This window comes from Schistocerca serialis, chromosome 5 (assembly GCF_023864345.2).
Source record: "Schistocerca serialis cubense isolate TAMUIC-IGC-003099 chromosome 5, iqSchSeri2.2, whole genome shotgun sequence".
In the NCBI taxonomy this organism is placed as follows: Eukaryota; Metazoa; Arthropoda; class Insecta; order Orthoptera; family Acrididae; genus Schistocerca; species Schistocerca serialis.
Window position 1 is genome coordinate 225,851,631 of NC_064642.1, and position 13,295 is coordinate 225,864,925.

Consider the following 13,295-nt stretch of genomic DNA (forward strand, 5'->3'; position numbering starts at 1 on the left):
TTGTAATAACTTTTGGTACACTCTTGGAGGAGATGTGCAAAAAGATAGACCTAGCTGAGAGCTGGGAGCTGAGGCAAGAATTCCTGCTGCAGCTAGCAGGACCCAACACTTGCAGGTCTTGTCTCCATGAGTCACTGACTCTGCTAAGTGTAGCTCGCGGCACATGTTACGGCGGGAGAATCGTGATTAGCTGTTTTAGATTAATTTCGTACTGAATATGGTTAGGATGCTCAATTCAGTCTAGCATTACAGCGTAGGGTTCACCCATAACTCAACTGGTTTAGACATTTTCATATTGAATCTACACCTTGATTCTTGGCGTAATCGGAACATTATTGCACGTATAACAGTATTTATGAATTCTGGAGAACTAATGTTGAGATGACGGCTTACTTACCCCTTGCAGGCCTTGTCAACCAATATTAAATACACTCCTGGAAATTGAAATAAGAACACCGTGAATTCATTGTCCCAGGAAGGGGAAACTTTATTGACACATTCCTGGGGTCAGATACATCACATGATCACACTGACAGAACCACAGGCACATAGACACAGGCAACAGAGCATGCACAATGTCGGCACTAGTGCAGTGTATATCCACCTTTCAGAGCAATGCAGGCTGCTATTCTCCCATGGAGACGATCGTAGAGATGCTGGATGTAGTCCTGTGGAACGGCTTGCCATGCCATTTCCACCTGGCGCCTCAGTTGGACCAGCGTTCGTGCTGGACGTGCAGACCGCGTGAGACGACGCTTCATCCAGTCCCAAACATGCTCAATGGGGGACAGATCCGGAGATCTTGCTGGCCAGGGTAGTTGACTTACACCTTCTAGAGCACGTTGGGTGGCATGGGATACATGCGGACGTGCATTGTCCTGTTGGAACAGCAAGTTCCCTTGCCGGTCTAGGAATGGTAGAACGATGGGTTCGATGACGGTTTGGATGTACCGTGCACTATTCAGTGTCCCCTCGACGATCACCAGTGGTGTACGGCCAGTGTAGGAGATCGCTCCCCACACCATGATGCCGGGTGTTGGCCCTGTGTGCCTCGGTCGAATGCAGTCCTCATTGTGGCGCTCACCTGCATGGCGCCAAACACGCATACGACCATCATTGGCACCAAGGCAGAATCGACTCTCATCGCTGAAGACGACACGTCTCCATTCGTCCCTCCGTTCACGCCTGTCGCAACACCACTGGAGGCGGGCTGCACGATGTTGGGGCGAGAGCGGAAGACGGCCTAACGGTGTGCGGGACCGTAGCCCAGCTTCATGGAGACGGTTTCGAATGGTCCTCGCCGATACCCCAGGAGCAACAGTGTCCCTAATTTGCTGGGAAGTGGCGGTGCGGTCCCCTACGGCACTGCGTAGGATCCTACGGTCTTGGCGTGCATCCGTGCGTTGCTGCGGTCCGGTCCCAGGTCGACGGGCACGTGCACCTTCCGCCGACCACTGGCGACAACATCGATGTACTGTGGAGACCTCACGCCCCACGTGTTGAGCAATTCGGCGGTACGTCCACCCGGCCTCCCGCATGCCCACTATACGCCCTCGCTCAAAGTCCGTCAACTGCACATACGGTTCACGTCCACGCTGTCGCGGCATGCTACCAGTGTTAAAGACTGCGATGGAGCTCCGTATGCCACGGCAAACTGGCTGACACTGACGGCGGCGGTGCACAAATGCTGCGCAGCTAGCGCCATTCGACGGCCAACACCGCGGTTCCTGGTGTGTCCGCTGTGCCGTGCGTGTGATCATTGCTTATACAGCCCTCTCGCAGTGTCCGGAGCAAGTATGGTGGGTCTGACACACCGGTGTCAATGTGTTCTTTTTTCCATTTCCAAGAGTGTAGTTTCAGTGTTCAATATTTGTAATACCTTTTGTTTTTGTTTCTTATTATTACTGTTCATATCTGTAGTTTTTGTTTATTTTTCCCTTTTTTCATGTGTGTGCTCGTAAAGAGCAAATAAAAATATGGTTACTGTGAACCCAGACTTTCAATTTAGTAGCCAGCTGTCCACCTCAAGTAATTGTTCCTCAAGGATTTATTGAGAACTAACGCTTAGGATTCACTTACTTCGCTAGTCAATCGGTTGTGTGACAGATTCATGTTCTCATCTGATTTCATGGGGATCAATCTGTCTCTAACTTAGTCCGTCCGGAACAGGTCATTAGAAGTACCAAAGGGTTGGGTGGCTCGACTCGACACTTTGAAATTTCGTTTGAAATCAGTTTCTGAATTAACCATAACTGTCTAAATTTTTTGATACCGAATATTCCTGGAGAGACGTCCGCTGGAGCGTTTTCTTCTCGCTCACTCAGGACATTCCAGATATTAGCAATAGTCCAACAGGTTTGATTTCTTTTTTCAAAACGTATTTACTAACATTTCTCCAAATGACCTTCATGTCAGTCAGTATTATCATAAAGTACATTTAAACGTACCAGTCACGTGAAAAATACATCGAGAACGTGCATTTTACATTATTTAATTTTTACATATATACCGTGTCAATAAAAGAAAATTGATTTCCGTAAGATGTGTTAAGTACAATGCCTATTTCCGCTGCAGTTACTAAGATAATTGTTGTATCCATCTGGTAATCGATTTCTCTGCAGACGACGCGGGCCCAGGAGGGAATGCGAAAAGGACTGTTTACCCTTGTCGACACCGAGATATGGCCAGGACTGTTTACCACGGAGTTATACGCCGCATTCATCGCGTCTGGAGATTCCAATCTCATCGACAGCCAGCGTTCCTGTCGCCGCTGAGAGAGCGCTGTCGGCAGAGCACTATTTTGCTACGCCATGTGACATGACATCACAGCACCGCGCGGATATCCATCCGTGTCCGACTATTTAGTACACTGCTGGACCGTGTTAAGTCAGTTACTCCCTAAATCTTAAGTTGGCTTTACAAGCAGTTCCGTCCACCCGCATCAGCAGTTCAGACTCAGCGCTACAAGATGGCAGTACTAGCAGTTTCTTTTCAGCTCTCCACGCTGCATACCTGGCCCAGTAACATGACGGGTTACCACGACTCCAGAGTTCGTCGTCTAGGCACATCACAGACAACGTCACAAGAGAGTCAATTCTGTTGAATTTAGTTGTATCGATTTTCATCCAAGGACATTGTAATGGAATTTTGGTTTTGTAAATAAAGTTATTCTTTTAATGTGTCTTCGATCAGTCGTCAGGAAGAGGATATGTCAGTACCCTAATCTACGTCTCATTCCGAAGCGCAGTGAATAATCAAGTACTTCTCTATATTCTCTGGAATCATAGAATGTGTCCGATTAGAGAGAATGTTTTTACGGGAGGAGCGTCATGCCTCCACATCACAGGACGTTGATGGTCTAAATTTTTTGATACCAAATATTCCTGGAGGGACGCCCGCTGGAGCGTTTTCTTCTCCCACACTCAGGACATTGCAGATAATAGCAATAGTCGAACAGGTTAGATTTCTTGTCAAAACGTATTTACTAACATTTCTCTAAATCACCTTAATGTCGGTCTGCTTGTATGTGACCTTTCCAACAATCTCTAGATGGTTCAAATGGCTCTAAGTACTACGGGACTTAACATCTGAGGTAATTAGTCCCCTAGACTTGGAACTACTTAAACCTAACTAATCTAAGGACAGCACACACACCCATGCCCGAGGCACGATTCGAACCTGCGACCGTGGCAGCAGCGCGGTTCCGGACTGAAGCGCCTAGAACCTTTCGGCCACTATGGCCGGCAAATTCCTAGATAAGGATCCTAATAGATTCTCATTCTGTTAAGCTGCTGGTAAGGAAGCGTAGTTGCTGTGGAATGACGCCAAATTCTTGATTTTACATTCGACGAAAGCATTTGGTGCCTCTCGTTCTGAAAGTGAATATTCTCTGGGAAATGAATCAATCATACATGTCACGGCTTGAAGACGTTCCTTGTAAAGACTGACGGCTTCAATCCATGTCCCTTACTTCGCAGAACAGTCTCAGTCGTCAACACTAGGTTATGCAACAGTTACCTACGGAGCGCCATCCAATGTGGGGCTATGAGAAACCACATTTTGGTGAATGAAATAATTTGTTTGCTAAAGTGTAAGTGCCATACAATTCTTCGGTGATACATTGTAGTGCATAAAACAGACAGACGAAGAAGATTAAATGGGGACAGAATAGGTGCAGGGCACTTGTTGCCTTCACAATGTGGGTTGCAGTATTCGAATACTTGCCGTTCTTGAATTCCCTCGGGCAGCAGCACTTTAAGGCCGTCATTCAAAAAACGAGCTTCTGTTGACGATTTGTGCGTTCCAACACTTTGCACGAAATCAACAACGACAGTGAGGGCTCTTCTCCGCCGAGTTTGACAGTAATGAGATTGCCAGTGGAACTTCCACATAAATCCTTTTCTTCGGTGACGGAATTCATATGTATCGGTTATTTACTTGGCCCTCCACGGTTTTCAGAGCCTCCTGTACGTCAGGTCGTGAGGAATCTGTTCTCCATTATACAATGAAACGCACGATTTTTGTGCACTCGAAGTTTGTACCATGGAAGTTTCGTAGAACCTTAGCATAATATGCTACTGAATGAAGCGTAGTAATATGGGTGGAGGTGGAAACGTGACACAATGATTTTCTAGTTGTCCCCGTGACGACACATTCCATGAAGTTCCTTGGTTGTTTTTTTTATATGTGTCACGTCATACGAGGAACGCACTGAAGCAGCCCTACAGGAAAAAAAAAACATAACAATTCGGGTCACAGGAACACTTTTTGGAAAATAGAATGCTCTCCGCGCAAAATAAATAGGGTGTGACGCCGCTGGTAGCAGTTCACATTAGAGTTCCACTCTGAACTGCTCTCATTAAAGACGGCATCTTAATAAACGAATAACTTACAAATGATGTGATATTGTTACATGATGTAACTATCTTCACTAATAATTTGTCGTAGATACGATTACGTAATGCAGTGCAAATTCTCTTGGCATCTGAAATGATCTACTATACATTATCGTGATCTATTAACAAACGTTGTCACAAAACATGATGACGATAAGACGAAACAGCCGTTGTTCTCAAACTGTCGAGAAAAACCTAGATTCCACGATCAGAAAATAATTTATTAATGATAAGAAATACTTGATATTTGAATAAACTGCTCTGAGCAGAAGTGGATTCAGTTGAACTATGGATCGAATTAAAACACGAAAGCATTTCTGTAACATTTAACTGTGCATAAGGCACCAGTGCAGGCTTTGTGACCGTTTAGTGGTGCTGTTTTGCAAAAGTAATTAAAAAAACTAAACGACTCCCGAACAGGCCATGAAGGCCCAAAGTACCGACCGGCTGCCGTGTCATCCATAGTCCATAGACGTCACTGGATGCGGATATGGAGGGTGATGTGGTCAGCACACCGCTCTCCTGGCAGTACGTCAGTTTCCGAGACCGTAGCCGCTACTTCTCAATCAAGTAGCTCCTCAGTTTGCCTCACAAGGACTGAGAGCACCCCGCTTGCCATCAGCAATCAGCAGACAAGATGATCACTCATCCAAGGGCTAGCCCAGCCCGACAGAGCTTCAAAAAAATGGCTCTGAGCACTATGGGACTCAACTGCTGAGGTCATTAGTCCCCTAGAAATTAGAACTAGTTAAACCTAACTAACCTAAGACATCACAAACATCCATGCCCGAGGCAGGATTCGAACCTGCGACCGTAGCGGTCTTGCGGTTCCAGACTGCAGCGCCTTTAACCGCACGGCCACTTCGGCCGGCCGACAGAGCTTCACTTCGGTGATCTTACGGGAACCGGAGTTACCACTGCGGCAAGGCTGTTGGCGAAAAGTAATTTAATAAGTTTGAATTAGATTGATGAATGGAACGGAAAGCAATAATGACACGAAATGTTCTTTTCAAATTCAGGGTTATTATTTGATCCCAAAATCAATAAGGCTTCTACGCTGAACAGTCAGATTAACTTACCATCGTCTACGTTGTGATATCATCACATTCATGGGAAGACGTGTTCTATAACGTTGATCTGAAGGAAACAAAATATGAAATGCAATACCTTTTGGTGAATGAGATATCTGCTCGATAAAGCCGATCACGAATTAGAAACACCCCATGAAGAGAACGGAATCTGCCCCACATCGATCGTAAGAGAAGCTTCCACTCTGATGCTCATTTGACAGCCTTACCTAAGCAATCACACTGTTCCAGTATAGCTAGTGAAGTCTTAAAATAAAGAAATACATTATCGTGTGTTGCAGAATAGTCTTATAGAGAGGCCCACCGTATGCGTGTTATAATCACTTCGTCAATACGAGCCCAGTGCTTCTTTCATGCATTGCTTCCTCTCATTTAGCATATTTTAATGAAGCCACCTCATTACTACATCATGACACACACTAGCAAATCATACCTTCAATGCAGAGCAGCCCAAACGAGACGGACTAAAGCAGAGCTCCCTGTTTACCTTCGAAACCGGAAAGCCATGTGTGGCACACTAGACATTAGCCAAAGTCACTCTCGCTTCAAAGACGTCAGGCAAATACACTCTTGAATTTTCGCAGGCGGGAAAATGCGGAAGTCGATCAGTGTGCCACTGATATGTTAGCAAAGACCGATCGCGAGGTGAAGACGGTCGATTACAATGGACACCTGTGACGTTCAGTACGCGAAACAACGAACACGGAAGGTATTAGGAAAGAGTTAATCTGATTATTAACCAGAAATGAAGAAATTGTCGGATAAGAAGTTGCCGTTGGACGGGAAGAAGAAGGAATGAAAGAACATGCAAGTCAGCAAGGAAATGAGGATTAATGGAACGATATAGATATATCATGAGAGAAAGGTGATACGTTTTCGGAATCAGGATGGCAAGACAGAGGCGTGAGCACTCAAGAGAGGAAAGGGAGAAATGAAGAGAACCACAAAGAAGAAGAAGGATTAGCGGTAGATGGAAGAGAAGAGGATACAAAAAAGAATGCAGAAGGAGATAGAGAGAAAATTACCCACACATTAAGGCAGACTTGTCAGAAATTATGAATGAAGAAGAAGCAAGATTGAGTTATGGAACCAGTCATGTACCAGAGAAGCTACCATTGTACGTACCAAAGCCAGCTGTCTAGGAACCAACAGATAAACAGAAAAAAAACCAGTCAAACCACGAATTTTTACAATGTATATACATAAGGACGTGAAAGTATCTTTCTGAGAGACGATGAGAGGAATGTGGTGGCATATGATAATTTTCAACCTCTGAAAGAAATTGAAATTCATGGAATATACTGGACAATTCTTACTGAAGGTGGCAGTACTGTCACAGATATCTAAGATATAGTATTTCAACAAATCACTAAGAACGACAAGATGCCCGTATTAACGATACCCCTATCCAAAGTCAGCGTACAAAATTCCAGGGGGACATTCGCTAGCCCTGTTACTAAGTTGGCATATGAACAGGACTACACACTTTTGCTTGTAACTTGGAACAGAGGCTTGTTATTAGCTCATAGCACATTGCCTACTGAGGGAAGCACCGCCTCCAACTCCCAGAGACGGCAGTGTACAGGTTATAAAAGAAATGAACACATAATCTACAAATGTGTCGCAGTATTGACTTAAATGTTTGATTGCGAATTGCTAGAGAGAACAGGTGCATCCCCTTTGCTCATTTTAGCAAATAATGCTGACAAACTACAACGCACTCTCTAACTATTTTTCATATTGAACGCTACTCCTTAACGTTGATTTTACATCCTAGACATCACTTGTGTGACAAGGCAGAAAGTTATCCAAATTAGCGGGCACTGATGGGAGAATTTGCGTTGTTTCTTATTGTCTGTTGGATCTTTATGGTGGCTGGCTTTCGAATAATATTTTGTGCAGTGAATACAAGCAGGCAGTTTGATCATTTAACAATAAATCATGTAGTGGACGTTGAAAGTTTACCGTCTTACCTCCTTGCGTAGGGACGCCAGATGAAAGTTGATGTCGTCAAGCCCTGAATCAAAATTGGGCAACGGGGAGAGGAGCTTGAGAGCGCTACCTAGAGAGCGTCTCCTTTCTGTACGATACTAGGCAAGGGGCTGGAGGGCTCACACGCTGATGTGTGGGTCCCTGCTTTCTATAGCTTTTATTTTAAATAAATTCCTTTAACTTGACTTCTTTGTGATTTTTAAGGTATGTTAAAGATTGATGACAGTTGATTTCCTATTTATTCTAAACATTATCACTCGACTTTACAGCGATGACAGCAACTGTTTAAGTTTACAGATATTACAATTTTACAACCTTTTTTTTTTTGGTCATCAGTCTGCTGACTGGTTTGATGCGGCCCGCCACGAATTCCTTTCCTGTGCTAACCTCTTCATCTCAGAGTAGCACTTGCGACCTACGTCCTCAATCATTTGCTTGACGTGTTCCAATCTCTGTCTTCCTCTACAGTTTTTGCCCTCTACAGCTCCCTCTAGTACCATGGAAGTCATTCCCTCATGTCTTAGCAGATGTCCTATCATCCTGTCCCATCTCCTTATCAGTGTTTTCCACATATTCCTTTCCTCTTCGATTCTGCGTAGAACCTCCTCATTCCTTACCTTATCAGTCCACCTAATTTTCAACATTCGTCTATAGCACCACATCTCAAATGCTTCGATTCTCTTCTGTTCTGGTTTTCCCACAGTCCATGTTTCACTACCATACAATGCTGTACTCCAGACGTACATCTTCAGAAATTTCTCCCTCAAATTAAGGCCGGTATTTGGTATTAGTAGACTTCTCTCAGCCAGAAATAACTTTTTTGCCATAGCGAGTCTGCTGTTGAAGTCCTCCTTGCTCCGTCCGTCATTGGTTATTTTACTGCCTAGGTAGCAGAATTCCTTAACTTCATTGACTTCGTGACCATCAATCCTGATGTTAAGTTTCTCGCTGTTCTCATTTCTACTACTTCTCATTACCTTCGTCTTTCTCCGATTTACTCTCAAACCATACTGTGTACTCATTAGACTGTTCATTCCGTTCAGGAGATCATTTAGTTCTTCACTTTCACTCAGGATAGCAATGTCATCAGCGAATCGTATCATTGATATCCTTTCACCTTGTGTTTTAATTCCACTCCTGAACCTTTCTTTTATTTCCATCATTGCTTCCTCGATGTACAGATTGAAGAGTAGGGACGAAGGGCTACAGCCTTGTCTTGCACCCTTCTTAATACTTGCACTTCGTTCTTGATCGTCCACTCTTAATATTCCCTCTTGGTTGATGTACATATTGTATATGACCCTATAGCTTACCCCTACCTTTTTCAGAATCTCGAACAGGCTGCACCATTTTATATTATCGAACGCTTTTTCCAGGTCGACAAATCATATGAAAGTGTCTTGATTTTTCTTTAGCTTTGCTTCCATTATTAGCCGTAACGTCAGAATTGCCTCTCTCGTCCCTTTACTTTTCCTAAAGTCAAACTGATCGTCACCTAGCGCATTCTCAATTTTCTTTTCCATTCTTCTGTATATTATTCTTGTAAGCAGCTTCGATGCATGAGCTGTTAAGCTGATTGTGCGATAATTCCTGCACTTGTCAGCTCTTGCCGTCTTCGGAATTGTGTGGATGATGCTTTTCCGAAAGTCAGATGGTATGTCGCCAGACTCATATACTCTACACACCAACGTGAATAGTCGTTTTGTTGCCACTTCCCCCAATGATTTTAGAAATTCTGATGGAATATTATCCATCCTTTCTGCCTTATTTGACCGTAAGTCCTCCAAAGCTCTTTTAAATTCCGATTCTAACACTGGATCCCCTATCTCTTCTAAATCGACTCCTGTTTCTTCTTCTATCACATCAGACATATCTTCACCCTCATAGAGGCTTTCAATGTATTCTTTCCACCTATCTGCTCTCTCCTCTGCATTCTACAGTGGAATTCCCGTTGCACTCTTAATGTTATCACCGTTGCATTTAATGTCACCAAAGGTTGTTTTGACTTTCCTGTATGCTGAGTCTGTCCTTCCGAGCACCATATCTTTTTCGTTGTCTTCACATTTTTCCTGCAGCCATTTCGTCTTAGCTTCCCTGCACTTCCTATTTATTTCATTCCTCAGCGACTTGTATTTCTGTATTCCTGATTTTGCCGGAACATGTTTGTACTTCCTCCTTTCATCAATCAACTGAAGTATTTCTTCTGTTACCCATGGTTTCTTTGCAGCTACCTTCTTTGTACCTATGTTTTCCTTCCCAACTTCTGTGATGGCCCTTTTTTTAGAGATGTCCATTCCTCTTCAACTGTACTGCCTAATGCGCTATTCCTTATTGCTGTATCTAGAGATAGAGAACTTCAAACGTATCTCGTCATTCCTTAGTACTTCCGCATCCCACTTCTTTGCGGATTGATTCTTCCTGACTAATGTCTTGAACTTCAGCGTACTCTTCATCACTACTATATTGTGATCTGAGCCTATATCTGCTCCTGGGTACGCCTTACAATCCAGTATCTGATTTCGGAATCTCTGTCTGACCATGATGTAATCTAATTGAAATCTTCCCGTATCTCCCGGCATTTTCCAAGTATACTTCCTCCTCTTGTGATTCTTGAACAGGGTATTTGCTATTACTAGCTGAAACTTGTTACGGAACTCAATTAGTCTTTCACCCCTTTCATTCCTTGTCCCAAGCCCATATTCTCCTGTAACCTTTTCTTCTACTCCTTCCCCTACAACTGCATTCCAGCCGCCCATGACTATTAGATTTTTGTCCCCCTTTACATACTGCTTTACCCTTTCAATATCCTCATACACTTTCTCTATCTGTTCATCTTCAGCTTGCGACGTCGGCATGTACACCAGAACTATCGTTGTCGGTGTTGGTCTGCTGTCGATTCTGATTAGAACAACCCGGTCACTGAACTGTTCACAGTAACACAGCCTCTGCCCTACCTTCCCATTCATAACGAATCCTACACCTGTTATACCATTTTCTGCTGCTGTTGATATTACCCGATACTCATCTGACCAGAAATCCTTGTCTTCTTTCCACTTCACTTCACTGACCCCTAGAATATCTAGATTGAGCCTTTGCATTTCCCTTTTCAGATTTTCTAGTTTCCCTACCACGTCCAAGCTACTGACATTCCATGCCCCGACTCGTAGAACGTTATCCTTTCGTTGATTATTCAATCTTTTTCTCATGGTAATCTCCCCCTTGGCAGTCCCCTCCCGGAGATCCAAATGGGGGACTATTCCGGAATCTTTTGCCATGGAGAGATCATCATGATACTTCTTCAATTACAGGCCACATGTCCTGTGGATACACGATACGTGTCTTTAATGCAGTGGTTTCCATTGCCTTCTGCATCCTCATGTCGTTGATCATTGCTGATTCTTCCGCCTTTAGGGGCAATTTCCCACCCCTAGGACAAGAGAGTGCCCTGAACCTCTATCCACTCCTCCGCCCTCTTTGACAAGGCCGTTGGCAGAATGAGGCTGACTTCTTATGCCGGAAGTCTTCGGCCACCAATGCTGATTATTTATCAAAGTTTAACAGTGGCGGGGATCGAACCCGGGACCGAAGACGTTTTGATTATGAATCAAAGACGCTACCCCTAGACCACGGCTACAATTCAGAGCCCGGCTATTTTATATACTAATTTGCACGCACATTTCTACGGGTAAGACGGAATTGTGTTGGCCAAATGTATACCACCAGTCTCCCAATATTTTACATAGGACATTCACTATGTGAGGAGGATAACGGGCAAATTCGGGACCAGATACTTTGACGCAGGGGGTCAAATTTCCGAAATTAAACGAGCACATTCATTACCTTACGCAATCAGAAGCTGGAAATAAAAGAATTAGTACAAAAATTCAAATACCTCTCTTCCATGCGTGAACATTGAGACAGACGCACCGAGGGCACGTCTGCTCACTTATCCGTCTTCTGTAACACTCTTAGAATATGGCGGGCACCCGGAGGTCTTCCTGTGCCCCGGTGGACGGGGTGGTCGAACCACTTGGCCGTGACCAACCCAGATCTTGTGACACTGGAAAGTCTTTGACTTTTACCTGCCTGTGCTGTCTCTTTGATCCCCTAGCCTGGAGCAAGGTTGGCACTACTATACTACAGAACTACTTCCCAACAAAGATTTGGCCACGCTTTACGGAAAGGTGTGAGGAGGATTAGAAAAATTCGTGTGCAGATTTACATCCACGTACAAGAAATGAATAATACACGACACATATAAATACGTATTATAAAGCCTGACACATTTCTTTCCATCCGTCCACACGGGCTCTGTTGCACCCGCGGCCGGCCGCGTCGTGTAATAAAATTGGTTACGGAGCCGCCTCTGTTTCTATTTCCCGGTGCGAGCGAGCAGCGAAACCTGCTGCTTATAGAGCGGAAACTACTGTACCGTTTCAACGTTTGGGGCTAGGAAGCCACGTGCAGCGGTTAGGGTAAGAAAAATCTCGAAGCACGTACTGGGGATGGAACGCTAGTCCCAAGAATTTCTTACAATGTGTAGGCCTCAGTCATCTCGGACAACTTTCTATGCCAAGGGTAATCTAATTCACATCAGATCTGCTGCCTTAACATTTGATCTCTTTGTGCACACCGCTGTAAAAGTGGTCAGTTGGTCCATGGTACGACCGGTGAACGGGAGTGTCACACGCTGGAATCTGTTGAGATTTCAGGGCTCCATTAGAGAGTAATTGTAGTCCGTCTAACAGATCGCCAGTCCGCCCCATTGCATACTTAGTGCCCGTTATAATGAATTACAGATATCGTACGTCGCTACTCTACGGACGCCTGCACCACGACCGTCACCTTAAACGAGAAAGGGGTATAACACTGCTGCTCCAGTATATCAGGGCAAAAAGAAATACTGCCTCACCACTTGTTCTCAGCTGCACCAATGTAGTATAAGTTCTGTGTAGAATAGATTCCTCAAAGCCTATTTAGCGTTAGACAGTTTCAGATTGTGTTATCCATGTGTTGAGTCACATTAAATAATTTTATCAGACAACCCTTAGTCTTTGCCAATCAATCGACACCCAGTGCAGTGTTTACTATTTATTACCTCTTTTTGTGTTTCAAACAGTTCATGATTTACTTGTCATTTCGCATAACTTGTGTTGTTTATCCTATTTTATGATTAATAAAGTTTTGCCATACATTTCTTTATAAAAGATTAATCCCATGTCGATATACACTGAAGCGCCAAAGACACTGGTATAGTCATGCGTATTCAAATAAAGAGATACGTTAACAGGTAAAATATGGCGATGCGGTCGGCGATGCC